The following is a 17,267-nucleotide window of genomic DNA, read 5'->3' as shown; positions in this document are numbered from 1 at the left end:
TGCCTACCTACAGACTTGATATCATTGGCCACTTTAATAAATGGAACACTAGTCACTTTAATAATGCCACTTTAAGAATGCTTACATCTCGCATTACTCATCTCATATATAAACTCAGCAAAAAAAGAAACGTCCCTTTTTCAGGACCCTGTCTTTCAAAGATAATTAGTAAAAATCCAAATAACTTCACAGATCTTCATTGTAAAGGGTTTAAACACTGTTTCCCATGCTTGTTCGATGAACCATAAACAATTAATGAACATGAACCTGTGGAACGGTCATTAAGACACTAACAGCTTACAGATGGTAGGCAATTAAGGTCACAGTTGTGAACTTAGGACACTAAAGAGGCGTTTCTACTGACTCCGAAAACACCAAAAGAAAGATGCACAGGGTCCCTGCTCATCTGCGTGAATGTGCCTTAGGCATGCTGCAAGGAGGCATGTGGACTGCAGATGTGGCCAGGGCAATAAATTGCAATGTCCGTACTGTAAGACACCTCAGACAGCGCTATAGGGAGACAGGACGAACAGCTGATCGTCCTCGCAGTGGCAAACCACGTGTATCAACACCTGCACAAGATCGGTACATCCGAACATCACACCTGTGGGACAGGTACAGGATGGCAACAACAACTGCCCGAGTTACACCAGGAACGCACAATCCCTCCATCAGTGCTCAGACTGTCCGCAATAGGCTGAGAGAGGCTGGACTGAGGGCTTGTAGGCCTATTGTAAGGCAGGTCCTCACCAGACATCACCGGTAACAACGTCGCCTATGGGCACAAACCCACCGTCACTGGACCAGACAGGACTGGCAAAAAGTGCTCTTCACTGATTAGTTGCGGTTTTGTCTCACCAGAGGTGATGGTCGGATTCGCGTTTATCGTCAAAGGAATGAGCGTTACACCGAGGCGTGTACTCTGGAGTGGGATCGATTTGGAGGTGAAGGGTCCGTCATGGTCTGGGGCGGTGTGTCACAGCATCATCGGACTGAGCTTGTTGTCATTGCAGGCAATCTCAACGCTGTGCGTTACAGGGAAGACATCCTCCTCCCTCATGTGGTACGCTTTCTGCAAGCTCATTCCGGCATGACCCTCCAGCATGACAATGTCACCAGCCGTACTGCTCGTTCTATGCGTGATTTCCTGCAAGACAGGAATGTCAGTGTTCTGTCATGGCCAGCGAAGKGCCCGAATCTCAATCCCATTGAGCGCGTCTGGGACCTGTCGGATCGGAGGGTGAGGGCTAGGGCCATTCCCCCCCCAGAAATGTCCGGGAACTTGCAGGTGCCTTGGTGGAGGAGTGAGGTAACATCTCATAGCAAGAACTGGCAAATCTGGTGCAGTCCATGAGGAGGAGATGCACTGCAGTACTTGATGCAGCTGGTGGCCACACCAGATACTGACTGTTACTTTTGATTTTGACCCCCCCCCTTTGATCAGGGACACATTATTCCATTCTGTTAGTCACATGTCTGTGGAACTTGTTCAGTTTATGTCTCAGTTGTTGAATGTTGTTATGTTCATACAAATATTTACACATGTTAAGTTTCCTGAAAATAAACACAGTTGACAGTGAGAGGACGTTTCTTTTTTTGCTGAGTTTATATACCGTGTACTGTATCCTTCACTATCTATTTTTTACTATATATTGTATCTTAGCCGCTCTGTCACTGCTCATCCATATATTTTATACTTATATATTCTCATCCCATTCCTTTACTAGATTGTGTGTATTAGGTTTTGTTGTGGAATTTGTTAGATATTAGGTTTTGTTGTGGAATTGTTAGATATTACCTGTTAGATACTGCTGCACTGTTGGATCAAGAAGCATTTCACTACACTCACAATAACATCTGCTAACCACGTGTACGTGACCAATAACATCTGCTAACCACGTGAATGTGACCAATACATTTGGATTTGATTCATTTTACTGAGTTACAGTTCACATAAGGAAATCAGTCAGTGTCTGGTGTGACCATCATTTGCCTCATGCAGTATGACATCTCCTTCGCATAGATTTGATCAGGCTGTTGATTGTGGCCTGTGGAATGTTGTCCCAATCCTCTTCAATACCTGTGCTAAGTTGCTAGATACTGGCGGGAACTGGATCACCCTGTCATACACGTTGATCCAGAGCATCCCAAACATGCTCAATGTGTGGTGACATGTCTGTGGAGTATGGAACAACTGGGACATTTTCAGCTTCCCGGAATTGTGTACAGATCCTTGCGACATAGGGACGTGCATCATGAATGGTATGACAATGGGCCTCAGGATCTCATCACGGTATCTCCGTGCATTCAAATTGCCATCGACAAAATGCAATTGTGTTCGGTGTCCATTGCTTATGCCTGCCCATACCATAACCCCACCGACACTATGGGGCACTCTGTTTACAATGTTGACATCAGCAAACCACTCACCCACACAARGCCATGCACACTATCTGCCATCTGCCCGGTACTGTTGAAACCGGGATTTATCCATGAAGAGCATACTTCTCCAGCATGCCAGTGGCCATCCGTGGTGAGCATTTGCCCACTGAAGTCGGTCACAACGCCAAACTGCAGTCAGGTCAAGACCCTGGTGAGGACGATGAGATGAGCTTCCCTGAGACAGTTTCTGACAGTTTGTGCAGAAATTCTTCAGTTGTGCAAACCCAGTCTCCTCAGCTGTCCGGGTGGCTGGTCTCAGATGATCCCGCAGGTGAAGAAGCCGGATGTGGTGGTCCTGGGCTGGTTTGGCTACACATGGTCTGCAGTTGTGAGYCCAGTTGGACATACTGCTAAATTCTGTAAAACAACGTTGGAGGCGGCTTATAACTTATAACTTATAAACCTGAGACATCTGTGGCATTGTGATGTGTGAATTTTAGAGTGGCCTTTAATTGTCACAAGCACAACATGCACCTGTGTAATGATCATGCTGTTTAATCAGATTCTTGATATGCCACACCTGTCAGGTGGATGGATTATCTTGACAAAGGAGAAATTCTCACTAACAGGGATGTAAACACATTCYTGTAAAAGATTTGAGAGAAATAKGTTTTTMTGRGTATGGAAAATTTCTGCYATCTTTTATTTCAGCTCGTGAATCATGGGATCAACTCTTTAAAGGTTGCATTTATATTTTTGTTGAGTATAAAAAGCATGAGCTGGCGCACACCCAGAGAAAATTATTTWGTGTGGAGGTGCTGACTAGCAGTGTATAAACTGTAAGCTATAAAAACAAAGAGAGTGTTGGGTAAAACACCAATGTTTCGGCATCACTGTGCCTTCTTCAGGYTAATGTCATGAACGTTTGAACCAGGTTATGTAGACAAACAGTGCAATTAGTGTGTGTCATAATTATTAGGWTGATTAGAATTAATTGAGTGAAACTGTTAAAAGCCAATAGTTTACAGCATATTGAATATATTAGGTTATTGTTATCATTAGCATTAGCATAAGAMTAGCATCAACATACATTATTGTTTCATTTCATTTCACATATATATTTAATTGTTTCCAATGTCATTACATTTCTGTTACATGTCATKTTTTGGTTCAACCATAACGCCTAATAAGCATCATCATACATTCACATGGACATGGACACACGTAGCACGCACACAGCGAGTAGATAAACACATGTATTATCTTTAACAGAGACACATGGTGTAAAACACAAAACCCAGATACTGTAACTGCAGTGCAACAGCGTTTCCCCCTCTCTCCCACAATCAGTGCTGCAGGTTATTCCAGCCTTTAGTATCTGATGGATCTGACTCCCACCTCTTCCTATAACCACAAAGCTCTGGGCAGATCTATAGATAAAAAATCCATGTCACTGTTTTTCCACATTGGTTTTGTGCCTGGGTGTGCACATATGATAATTAGGGTCATACTTTCCTGTGTTTTATTCTAACCTCTTGACAATCCTCACAAATCTGTTATTGTCCTAGTGCTACAATCATAGAATGAGCTTTCATAGCGCTCTAGTGTTAGTATAATGGTTCTCAATGGTTTAATGGCTGTGTAGTGTGRGGTGAGGTGGATTTTCTTTCTTAACCTATTCTACCCAACCATTCAGTGGTGTTGCACTTGACAGTAATGACAGACAGGTGTGCCGTTTGGGAGTGTTTTCCAGTGGCAGTCTGTCTGTGACAATAGATGTGAGACAATAGACCTGTATGTCTGGGGTTTGGGGCTGCTCTTGACCCAAAGCAGCTGCAGTACTTATCCCCCTCAACACAGAGAAGCAGTCCAGTGGCTTAAGAGAGGCCCCATTCTTACTGTAGGGAGTATGTCCATCTGTCTATCCAACTGCCTGTCTGTCTGTCCGTCTCAGTTTTGTACTCTCATATACTGTATATCTCTACAGGTTACTAGACGGACAGAATGAAAAAGAATCCAGAATAACAGACAACCCGGGTAGAGACATACAGAGAGTCACCCTGTGGAGTTCATCTGATAGAACACATTCCATAATGTGAGAATGGCCTGTAGCTTTATGGACAGGTAATTGATGACAATTTATAATGGCTGCCTGAGAAAGGGCATTGATGGTCACCTTTAAGCTGGCTGAATTTATCTGCACACAGYCAGGCCTCACCCCCTCCCATTTAAATCAATATACCTCTCCCCTATTCAGCCTCTCCTGGGAGAACAGACAGACAAACAGAGGGAAGAAGACAGGGAAAGTTCAATACTGTAGCGATTATACAGCCCACTCTGCTCATCAACCGCTGCATCACAGGGCTGGAAATGAGCTTGATTAAGAACAATCTCACATTTATTTATTTCAGTTTATACACATCCAAATGTGAATGCTGTTTAAGTAAAACATTGCATGTTGTTTGTGTGAAACATGTATTGGAAAAGGAGGGTAATAAGTAAGACTTAGCAAAGATAGATACAGGTTTATCATGTCTGCTTTTTTGTATCGCATACACAAACCCAAAACTAGACTGTCTTTCTGTTATGACAACATCTGTCTGCCCATGTACTGATGATGCTAACTGTGTTCACTCACCTCTCTTTGCTAGTGCACCCTTTCCCCTTTCGGCAAGGGTCTTCATCTGACAGCCCCATGCAATGCCCAGGAAGGCTGTTCAGCAAACAAACCCAGTTAGTAAGTTAGAGAGGAGAGTAATAAACTCACTCTGGGTTTGACTCCTGGGGGACACACAGCCTGGGGGGGCAGAGTTCTCCTCCATAGCTATTTCTGTTTTTCTCCTCCGAGATGAAAGCTCATCTCACTTCCCATGAGCCTCTCTGAGGAGGTTTGTGAAGATAGGGGGTCAGGGCTGTATTGTGCTTCTCCCCCAGCTGAAGGAGAGAGGGAATATGGATGGAGAGAACAGGTCGAGGTCAGAAAAAGAAGAACGGAGAACTTGAGAGGAGGCAGGAAATAGAACAACACTACATCTAGTGAATATATCCCCTGTGAGCACGTGCGTATTCGTACATTTACCAAAACAACAGATCGGTATTTTGTGTCAGGTTTCAATGGCATAAAAAACATGAGCTGGCCCAGAGAAAATTATTTTATGTAGAGGTGCTGACTAACGGCGAATAAACTATAAGCTATAATATTAAAGAGTCGCACACTCTATACTGTATATAAACTCCCAGTAATGTATTGGGTAAATCACCAACGTTTCGGCATCACTGTACCTTCTTCGGGTTTCAATGGTAGGCCTGCAAAGATCTTGGCCAACCTAATTATCAAACTATTTTGTAGTGCGCATTGTATGGAATTGAAGTATCTACTGAATCAGTTACAACCTTCCCAAAAACTAGTTGAATCAATGTTGTTTCCACGTAATTTGGACAAAAAAATGTATGTAATGACGTTGAATCAACTTGAAATTTGGACTTGCAAAGTGTCATTAACATATGGGAATTTCACCTTTTTTTCACCCAACTTTTAACCTAAATCCAATGACACGGTGACATATTTTGTTGATTTCACGTTAGTTGACAACTCAACCAAATGTAAATAAAAAATAAGTGTTGAACTGATGTCTGTGCCCAGTGGGTTGTTTTATAGTTTGAACACAAAAATGTCCATGGTCTTTGGCTCTTTAGAGTATTTACAATGGCAATAATCTTCTAGACAAGATAGAATGTCCTGTTCTATCAAACCTGTAATACATTTCATCTCGACTGTGATGGGCTAGCAATTCAACAGAGAAAGTGCTCCTAATACTATGAGGGAGGTGCTGAATTGTTCTAGTCCTGCTATCGAGACCAATTTGTTCTGAGGTCATCTGGACCAAATTACTCTCTCCGAGATATTGGAATGTTATAATTTCAAGGAGCCATTTGTTGATTGGCAAATAATCTAATTGATAATTGTTATGATTCTGATATTACTAGCAACAACGACATACTTTGAGCCAGGTCTCCCATTGAAGGATAGTCCCACTATGGTCTGATTATGGCCGAATCCTGACTTGATATCCACATGTGTACTGGATCTAGAATTTTCACAGACAACCATTGCCACTCTCAGGCAATATACCTCTCTCTTTTCGTTATGCATTATTATCATATTCTACAGTGACTCACCAGCAGCCAGCCAGACCCAGTGCCCCACAGGAACATCGGGGCCTATTTTACTGGTGGTCTGTGTGAAAGGCTGGGCACGGTCAGGGAGTGCTCCACTACTGAGATGCCTGTCTTTGATGGCGGGAGATGTGAGAGTTAGGGAGAGGGGAGGAGAGGGGAGAGTGGGGAGGAGAGAGAGTGGCTTCAGTCACTGAAGCTGAGGCCGTTGGCGGTCCGGGTATGTCAAACACTCCACAGGAGGGTGTCAGTGAACATGGAGAAGAAAGAGCATGAGAGGGGTCTGTGGGAAAACCATGGCATGTGATAGCCTGCTGTCCCCAGAGAGATCCAACACTGACAATTGGCAACAGATAAACAGCACATAAAAAGTGAGAACAGAGTGGATGAAAACTGGGGGAAAACAGAAACAAGTAGAGAGTCTGTGCTTGACCATGTTTCCCTATTGTGGAAATAGCAGTTTAAATTATTCCATAGCAATGATTCCAGAGAGGTGGCACACAAGAAAATGTCAATAACCTTTTGGAAAGACAACATTTTACTGTCCTTTGCAAGAGTAAAAAAAAAAGGGTTGTGGTTCTTAGAGTGCTGCTCTGTCTGTGAGATAAATGTGTAATTCTACAGAGGCTGATTGCTATTTCTTCTACTCTTRTCTCCCTTTCCTCTCTGCTCTGCTCTGTTTATCAGGATTTCCTTATCAATACCCACAATCCCCAGGGGAAATAGGTGGAAAAGAACACTCCTGTAATTTAACAGTTATACCCAAGAGCTATTGCGATACKGGTGAAGTAATGAACATTTTTTTCTCCTTCTCCACTCCTCCGTCTCTCTCACTCACTCTGCACTTCCATCTTTCTCTCTCATCCTCTCCTTCATTACTGCATTCTCGGTTTTTCGTTTGTCTGAGAAAAAAAAAAGCGTATTATGAACTCATCCCTATTATAATGAATAGCCTCTTCGACAATTTGGAGGCAGATAATTTGCAGTTATGATTTGACTCTTCTCCTACCCAACCAAAGTCTGTTTGTGGTGTGTCTGGGATGTTAGTGAGGTGGGATTGTAGACATTATTTTGTGAGTTGATATGCCTGATCTCAATGCCACAAGTCATATGGGTAATATGTCCATCACTGAGTAAAATACAAGGGATTCACTATTCATCCATGAATGTGCTCATTGGTATGTATAGTGTTTTGATGTCATTTAAAAATGATCAGTCCATTTACTCCTGTTTTTAATATTCACAGTGACAAACGATTGTCATACTCTATCCGTCCATCGGTGTGCACGGCAGTCTCTGCTTRTTTCATTCCTCAAGCTAATCAAACTCTGGCTAAATCTAAATCTAAACACAATCACATGGGGGACTTTGCAATCTAATCCTTGAATACGTATATCATTTTGTGTGCTGCTCTACATTCAGTAAACACGTTGCATGACAAAAACCATGCTGTTCCTATATCCTTCCCTGGTTGCCACACCAGCAAATGAACGCTGTGCCGCCACACCAAGATTTTTCACTTAACCTGTCACAGCCACAAATGAAAAATAATAAAAGCTGCAAATGATCATTACAATGCTAATACTCAGAGGGTTTTATTCACTGGTGTTTCTATCCTAAAGGAGGAGTTTTATTTCACTGTGTTTCTATCCTAAAGGCTGAGGAGTTTTATTCACTGTGTTTCTATCCTAAAGGCAGAGGAGTTTTATTCACTGTGTTTCTATCCTAAAGGAGGAGTTTTTTTCACTGTGTTTCTATCCTAAAGGAGGAGTTTTTTCACTGTGTTTCTATCCTAAAGGAGGAGTTTTATTCACTGTGTTTCTATCCTAAAGGAGGAGTTTTATTCAATGTGTTTCTATCCTAAAGGAGGAGTTTTATTCACTGTGTTTCTATCCTAAAGGAGGAGTTTTATTCACTGTGTTTCTATCCTAAAGGAGGATTTTATTCACTGTGTTTCTATCCTAAAGGAGGAGTTTTTATTCACTGTGTTTCTATCCTAAAGGAGGAGTTTTATTCATGTGTTTCTATCCTAAAGGAGGAGTTTTATTCACTGTGTTTCTATCCTAAAGGAGGAGTTTTATTCTTGTTTCTATCCTAAAGGAGGAGTTTTATTCACTGTGTTTCTATCCTAAAGAGGAGTTTTATTCACTGTGTTTCTATCCTAAAGGAGGAGTTTTATTCACTGTGTTTCTATCCTAAAGGAGAGTTTTATTCACTGTGTTTCTATCCTAAAGAGGAGTTTATTCACTGTGTTTCTATCCTAAAGGAGGAGTTTTATTCACTGTGTTTCTATCCTAAAGGAGGAGTTTTATTCACTGTGTTTCTATCCTAAGGAGGAGTTTTATTCAATGTGTTTCTATCCTAAAGGAGGAGTTTTATTCACTGTGTTTCTATCCTAAAGGAGGAGTTTTATTCACTGTGTTTCTATCCTAAAGGAGGAGTTTTATTCACTGTGTTTCTATCCTAAAGGAGGAGTTTTATCATGTGTTTCTATCCTAAAGGAGGAGTTTTATTCACTGTGTTTCTATCCTAAAGGAGGAGTTTTATTCAATGTGTTTTCTATCCTAAAGGAGGAGTTTTATTCACTGTGTTTCTATCCTAAAGGAGGAGTTTTATTCACTGTGTTTCTATCCTAAAGGAGGAGTTTATTCATTGTGTTTCTATCCTAAAGGAGGAGTTTTATTCACTGTGTTTCTATCCTAAAGGAGGAGTTTTATTCACTGTGTTTCTATCCTAAAGGAGTTTTCTTCAATGTGTTTCTATCCTAAAGGAGGAGTTTATTTCACTGTGTTTTCTATCCTAAAGGAGGAGTTTATTCACTGTGTTTCTATCCTAAAGGAGGAGTTTTATTCAATGTGTTTCTATCCTAAAGGAGGAGTTTATTCAATGTGTTTCTATCCTAAAGGAGGAGTTTTATTCACTGTGTTTCTATCCTAAAGGAGGAGTTTTTATCACTGTGTTTCTATCCTCAAAGCTAGGAGTTTTCTTCCTGTGTTTCTATCCTAAAGGAGGAGTTTTATTCACTGTGTTTCTATCCTAAAGGAGGAGTTTTATTCACTGTGTTTCTATCCTAAAGGAGGAGTTTTATTCATGTGTTTCTATCCTAAAGGAGGAGTTTTATTCACTGTGTTTCTATCCTAAAGGAGGAGTTTTATTCACTGTGTTTCTATCCTAAAGGAGGAGTTTTATTCACTGTGTTTCTATCCTAAAGGAGGAGTTTTATTCACTGTGTTTCTATCCTAAAGGCTAGGAGTTTTTCTTCAATGTGTTTCTATCCTAAAGGAGGAGTTTTATTCACTGTGTTTCTATCCTAAAGGAGGAGTTTTATTCAATGTGTTTCTATCCTAAAGGAGGAATTTTATTCAATGTGTTTCTATCCTAAAGGCTGAGGAGTGGAACYAAACGCTCTCTCTCCAGGCTCGTTAATATTGCATCATTTTTTCACTGCGGCGCAGGAGAGACATGGGTCACAGCCTGTTGAGGAGTGGAGAAACAGATAGAGGCGAGATAGTCCCTACTGGAGAGGGGGGCCTCTACTGCAAATCTGGAGATATGAAGGTATGAGAGAGAAAGGGGCCCACAATAATGCAAAGTAGCAAAATGGAGGAGATTGAATGAATAGCATAATTACATTCTGCATTCTTTTGTTACATACACATCTTAATGTAATTACTCTCCTCATTCACACTCAGACTAATAGTCATGACGGATTGGAGATGTGGGTGATAAGAGCAACACAGCCATGAGAGATGCTGAACCTACAAGCCAGTATGGAAATGACTAGACATACTATTGTTAGATACAGTGGAGGGCAGTAGCTAYTCGTAATGGGTTCCCATCACTGCCACTCTTTGGCCATTCACCCAAACCCCCTGTGTTTGTAGGAGGTGAGAGTTGATGTGTTTTGAGTCTGAACACTAGTCCTGTCACCTCAGTGTGGTGTAATGTCTGCTGGGTACCCTGGGGGGATACTGTGGTAATCTGACCAGGGAGGCCCAGGAGACCACCCCTTTGGCCTGACCGTCTTTCTCTGTCTCTTGCCAGAGATGGTGGATTGATCGGAGCATGTAAATACTTTGTGTCCTTGTACTTGGATGGTCAAACTTATCAAGTCAGTGTAGCCTTTCAGTCTATATGTCATTTTCAACCAATTACTCTACAGAGAAGGTATAGTCAAATTGGCTATAAACATTTTTCACATTTTCAGTAAAGCTCTTACAAAGGATGTCCGGTGATATTATCCTCAAATCCCTCTTATGCCTGATAATATCACATTAGTATGAATAAAAGTGAGAGAGCGGGAATGAGGAGGCAGAGATAGAGCGAGGCGGAGATGGCCATTAGTTTGAAGCTGTTAAATTGAACCTCATATCAGAGTCACTGTGTAATTGACATTTGAGTTAGAGGACACAGGGATGAGCTGCCTTGTGCATTAGTCCAGTGATGAAGCGTCAAATCAAACAGGATAAAACAACAGAGGTCTTCAGACAAGTGGCAAGGCTACAGATAATTGTGCACGTGCACATGCATGCACATACACAGTTTCATATTCAGTAATTCACATTTATGTAATCTGACCTCGATTGTGTGATATTTGCCTTTCTGATTCCTCTTTCCATACAAATACACAATTTTCTTTAGACAAATTAACTTCCTGCTTCCCTCAATCAATATTCTGAGACTGCAGTCACCTCTGATAGGTGCAAATCTCCTTGGTGACCTGCTGGAGATACGACCCCTTGATCTTATCGGCCAGCTCTACATATTTTATACAGCGACTCGTTATCAATCAGTGGTGAACACAGGCATGGGAGAGAGAGGGAGATCAGTCAGTGTCTCTGCTAAAGGAAGACAATTTGCTCAGTGAGAAAGCTAGCCAGGTATGGCCCCCACATTTCCACTTCAAAAGGAGCAGATCTGGGCCCTTGCTGACAAGATTACATGCTAATCTCCAAAATAAACAGTGTGGAACTGCACCAGAGAAAGCCATGGGCTCTGTGGAGTGTTTACTACTGAGACCAGGTTGTGTTATACTGTACTGTATGTCAGAACAACTAACATACTAGGTCCCATATAGCTCAGTTGGTAGAGCATAGCACTTGCAACACCTGGATTCTGGGTTAAATTCCCACAGGGGAATAGTATGAAAATGTATGCACTCACTGTGTGGTCGCTCTGGAAAAGAGCATCTGCTAAATTACTAAAATGTCTGTGTAGCTGTCCTGTTATCTCAGACCATTAATACAGTACAGTAACAAATACACTAGCAGACAGCTGTCTGACAGGATAATGACCTGTTTTTGTGGTGAAGTGTACTGTATTTTCTCATTCAATTGTGAACTTAAGACATCACAGAGAAGCAACATTGCTGTTTATTTGAGCAATATGAGATGGAAGGGAGTTCCATGCAATAATGGCTTTATATAATACGCTGTACGCTTTCTTACATTTTTCTGGATTTGGGAACTATGAAAAGAACCCTGGTGGCATGTCTGGTGGGGTAACTGTGTGTGTCAGAGCTTTGCGTAAGTTGACTATGCAAACAATTTGGAATTTTGAATACATTCATGTTTCTTATAAAATGAAGAAGTGATGCAGTCAGTCTCTCCTCAACTCTTAGCCAAGAGAGACCGGCATGCATGGTATTTATATTAGCCCTCTGATTACAATGAAGAGCAAGAAGTGCCGCTCTGTTTTGGGCCAGTTGCAGCTTAACTAGGTCTTTCTTAGCAGCACTTGACCACATAGCTGGACAAAAATCAAGATAAGACAAAATCCAAGTGTGCACTGTATGAATTTATATGCTAGTAATGAGGGGATGTGTTTGTTATTCATGAGGTTAAGTCGTGTAAAATGAGGGGTCGTTAGGTGGGAAAACACAGAGGATCCAGTGCGGTCATCCTTAAGAGTCTATTGACACCCATGAGTCAATCGAATTAACATAATAACAACATTCCCATGGAAATCCATCAGTTTAAACGAGAGATATCTGTTTTTTGCATGGGCTGCTTCTCAATCCATCGCATCCACCTATGTAGGCCTTTCGCATCTGTGGTGGAAAGTGCAGGGCTATAGCACTGTTTGTCAGACCAGGAGGAATCCTGAAAATCCGTCTTCTCGTGAAAACGTCTGTAGCGTCCGGATGGTTTGGCCTACTAAGTAATATGACCASTCTATGGAAATATGAGACTCACCAACATGATGGTGTTCTACGTTTTGKTCTACGACCCCAACAAGCCCCACAGGACTCGTCTGAAGTCAGTACTGCCGATGTGCCAACTTCTGTCTGTAGCGTCCGAACCGTTTGGGCAACAAACTAATATGAATCCACTATGGAAAGGGGAGCCTCTCTCTGTTTTGCTCTACAACCCCCACAACTGTCACGGGAGTTGTCTGAAGGTAACCCGGTACCGGTATAAAAAAATGAATGGAAGTATGGAGATAGTTTTGTACCAACAAAAAAAAGAGGCTAGATATAGGATCTTATTCCTTATGATAATTTATTTGATTGTCTGTTTCCAATTTATGAATGTGTTATTCAATGTGTTTCAATGGGCTATAGTAGTAAAGCCCAAATTCTATATTTTATCATATGAAAAATAAATACAAATAGCCAAATGATCCATCGTATGTCCTTAAAAACAATTCCATATGTTAGTAGAACACCCCCCCCCCCCTCCTTAGACTTTTAGAGGTTAATTAAAACCATGAGGGGGATGAAGGAGCGCTCCAGGACCGCCCCTCTCACCATCCCCGTCYTCACCACATCATTGCTTAACAGATCGTTAACATGGAACAATGCTTCCCAAAGACCTTTAAACACACTCAGTTAGCCTTGATGGGGTTAATATTGTTTTATGGTCCTACCACCCCCACCCTCTCAAGCCAAATGCACATCTTCCTCACACAAGCTCTTTCTTTCGATCTCTGTTTCTTCGCGCTATCTGTCTCTCACACACACACCACCAGCTCCATTCACTCCCTGCCGCCAACTCATCATCACTCCGTTTATCTGTCAGTCCATTTTTGTGTTCCCCCTTGTTTCCTGAATTTGTGTGTCAAATGCTTTTAACAAATCGCTCAGCTTAGAGGTCAACCTCCCCTCTCATAAAAAAACATATGATGGGTTTACCATAGGAAGGGTGTGTTCCTTCACACACAGAGTGATTAATGTGTGTCTGATCAATGGGTGTCTTGGAGGAAAGCCTCTTAAGGCACATCCTCCATCGGGGAGCTGATTACCTTTTTGGAGAGGTCAGGTCAGAGGTCAGGTGGGGAAATAGATCAGGAGAGCTGTGGTGTCACAGAACAAACTCTCATTAGCAACTACTATACATGGAAGCTCTAGAGTAGAGAGAGGCGTAACCTTTAACAGATCAAAAAACAAGTACATGCATGTTTGCGTGTTTCTGTGTGGAAGCTTGCATGCAGGAGTACACTGTTGTGTGTTTTTATACTGTATATCCCTACTGTATCCATTATGCACTCTAAACCTTCATATAAAATCAAATCAAATCATGTTATTGGTCACATACACATATTATTTAGCAGATGTTATTGCGGTGTAGCGAAATGCTTATGTTCCCAGCCGCAGTCGTATCTAACAATTCACAACAATACACACAAATCTAAAAGTAAAAGAATGGAATGAATAAATATATAAATATTACGATGAGCAATGTCGGAGAGGCATTGACTAAAATACAGTAGAAGAGAATACAGTATATGTATATGAGATGAGTAAAGCAATACGTAAACATTATTAAAGTGCCTACTATTCCATTATTAAAGTGGCGAGTGATTCCATGTCTGTGTATGTATATAGGGCAGCAGTGACAGAGTCATATCAGTGTTACAGAGTTAACTCTGAACAAAGCACCCATATTGTCTTTGTGGGATTACTCCTCTCAGACATAGCTCTGTACCTGCAGCACAGACAGACCATTCCACATGCTCTGCATAGGATATCACTCAGGTGACAAACTCATCGATTTCTGTCTGTTTTCACCTAACAAAAGGCTAATGACTAAAGGGAGGGCAACAGGGGAGAATGGAGGTGTCACGCCCTGACCTTAGTTCCTTTTTTATGTCTCTATTTTGGTTTGGTCAGGGTGTGAGTTGGGGTGGGCATTCTATGTTTTGTTCTATGTTGTCCTTTTCTATGTGTTTGGCCGGGTGTGGTTCTCAATCAGAGGCAGCTGTCTATCGTTGTCTCTGATTGAGAACCATACTTAGGTAGCCTGTTCCCACCTGTGTTTGTGGGTAGTTGTTTTCTGTTGTGTGTCTGCACCAGCCAGAACTGTTTCGGTCGTTATTTTTGTTATTTCAGTGTTCGTTAAATAAATATGGACAAGTACCACTCTGCACCTTGGTCCTCTCCTTCCAACAGCCGTTACAGGAGGGAAGGGTTCTCTGTCTGTATGGCAAAAGGTTCAACCTTGAGTCATTCATAGCACTAGTATAACTGAACAACAATGACAGTTCAAAAATACTGAACATAACCAATTCAAAAGCACCCAGGGCATGTTTGTCTTTCGGGAGACAATATTTTACGGAATGTGAGATCTCCCATCTCAAGGAGGTTATTATATATTTTCTCAACAGAAAGTGAGGAGAAATAATTTCCTGGCCCTGTTGGAAGTGGAGGCTCTGGAGATTGCTGCTGCGTGCGTCTCAGCCGGAGACCTTGAGGGAGTTGTGATCTATTGGAGATTTATTCAAATGTATTTCCTGAATAAGTACACAGCCCACTGGGTGGCATGAATACCAACTGTGTTGACGACAGAGTCAGGCACACATAGAGACAGAGCCGGACTCATCCAACCAATTACAGTGATTTAGACAGCTTCAACCAACATACTACAGTATTACTCTCATCTGTAGCCCCTGCTACACCGTGTACTATGAATGCTCAGCTTCATCTATTGTGCCTAAGCTCTGTGCCCTCCTACCAACACACCTGTGACATACAGACTTTTCCCATAGTCCACCGCCACAGGACCTACAGGCTGAAAAAGGGTTACCACTGCAGCCAAAAAATAGATACGTGCATTACAGACAAGCGATGTCATAGCTGTGAATACATTAGCATTCAAAGTGGATGGACGAACAGACAGAAATCCATACATGCCATCAGGCAGCGATGTAGTGGTATTGAGTGAAGCAAGGCGAGACCAGAGAACTGACGGACAAGCTTAGCTAAGTCCACCTCGTACCAGGGTGTATTCTTTGGATTCTTTTTCCCCCCCCTTCCCTCCTCCCCCCACCCTCCCCCTTCTTCAGATAACCTAGCCTGGAATTGGCTTGGACTGTTTACATGCAGTGTTCATGTGTCTTAACCGTCCTTATCCTTATCTAACCCCCACCACCCAGGCTTCTTATGCAGAGGCTCATTGACATTTTTCCACTGTACACTCATCACATTCTCTTGATAACTGGTCAGTCACATCATGTAAGGGAACACAGAGAGCTGCAGAGAGACACCAAGGATCAGTGGGAACTCAGACATTATGTCAGGGTGCCGTCCCTCTGTGTAGAGTGGTGAAGAATAAGACCCCACAGGCTTTACATGAGCTGACCACCAACATCACTGGCACAGCTGATATTCTGCTGCCTAGACTAGAGAACCACTATATTCAATGTGTTTGACATCCACAAGCAGTGCAAACTCAAATACCTGACATCTAGCGTGTGTTATTGGATGATGCCAATGTACAGCCATTGTCTGTGTGGCCTACATGGTCATGTTTCATCGTTARCAAACACAGAGAAGTGAAATACAACAGTTTGCTTGTGGACCACCTGCCACCGCCTCTCCACCTTTGGTAATGTCACTGCCATAACTATGGATATCCATCACTCATACAGTATCTTATTTATCTAACCATATCTCAATTTTTACCATAACCCCATCCATCACTCTACAACTCTTTGTTTTCATCTGTCAAACCATTCATCCATCATGTCTCTCTGTCCATCCCTCTATCCATCCATCAAGGTATTCAAATCCATCTACTTATCTATCTATCTCACTCTCTCTTTCTCTCTATTGTGTGCTATTACCCTATCCTTTGTTTTTCCTAAATAGTAATGAACTTGATGAGTGTAGTGTACTATTTTAAGTTCATGCTTTCTTGTTGATGAATTAAGGTTGGTATTGATGAGTATCTCCTTTAGATAACCAAACAACAACATCATTAATTGGAGGCCTCTTGGATGCTCTCTGTGCCTCTTTGGCTTTAATACAAAGCTCATTAACTAACTAAATGAGACAATTAAAAACACATTGAGCTGGCTGTTATCTCCCTGACCTTCACAGTGTCAAAGTTCATCTGAGCCAAACACCTTTTGGTGCTACTGTGACAATAGCCAGAAGAAAAGAGAATGGAGGATATGCTGTTGTTCCTCAACTTAATTAAGTATATAGGTGATTAATCACCTCTCTGATTATGATCGGCATGCACTTGAAGTTCAGCTTGCACTGTATGAAATTGTTTTGGATGCAAATGATTAGCGAATCCGTGACAATAAGAAGTCAGAGGAGCAGGCAAGACTTATTTCCTACACCCCTGGGATTTCTGAGAGACATCGTTTGGTCCATCACAACGAGATGGGTGTCTCATTTTGACAAACTCACAATACAGTTACACCATCAACAAGCAATATAATAAACAGGTACTGATTCACAGACTGGGTAGAAACAACAGTTA

This window comes from Salvelinus sp. IW2-2015, linkage group LG23, assembly GCF_002910315.2.
Source record: "Salvelinus sp. IW2-2015 linkage group LG23, ASM291031v2, whole genome shotgun sequence".
Classification (NCBI taxonomy): domain Eukaryota; kingdom Metazoa; phylum Chordata; class Actinopteri; order Salmoniformes; family Salmonidae; genus Salvelinus; species Salvelinus sp. IW2-2015.
This window is presented reverse-complemented; position numbering follows the sequence as displayed.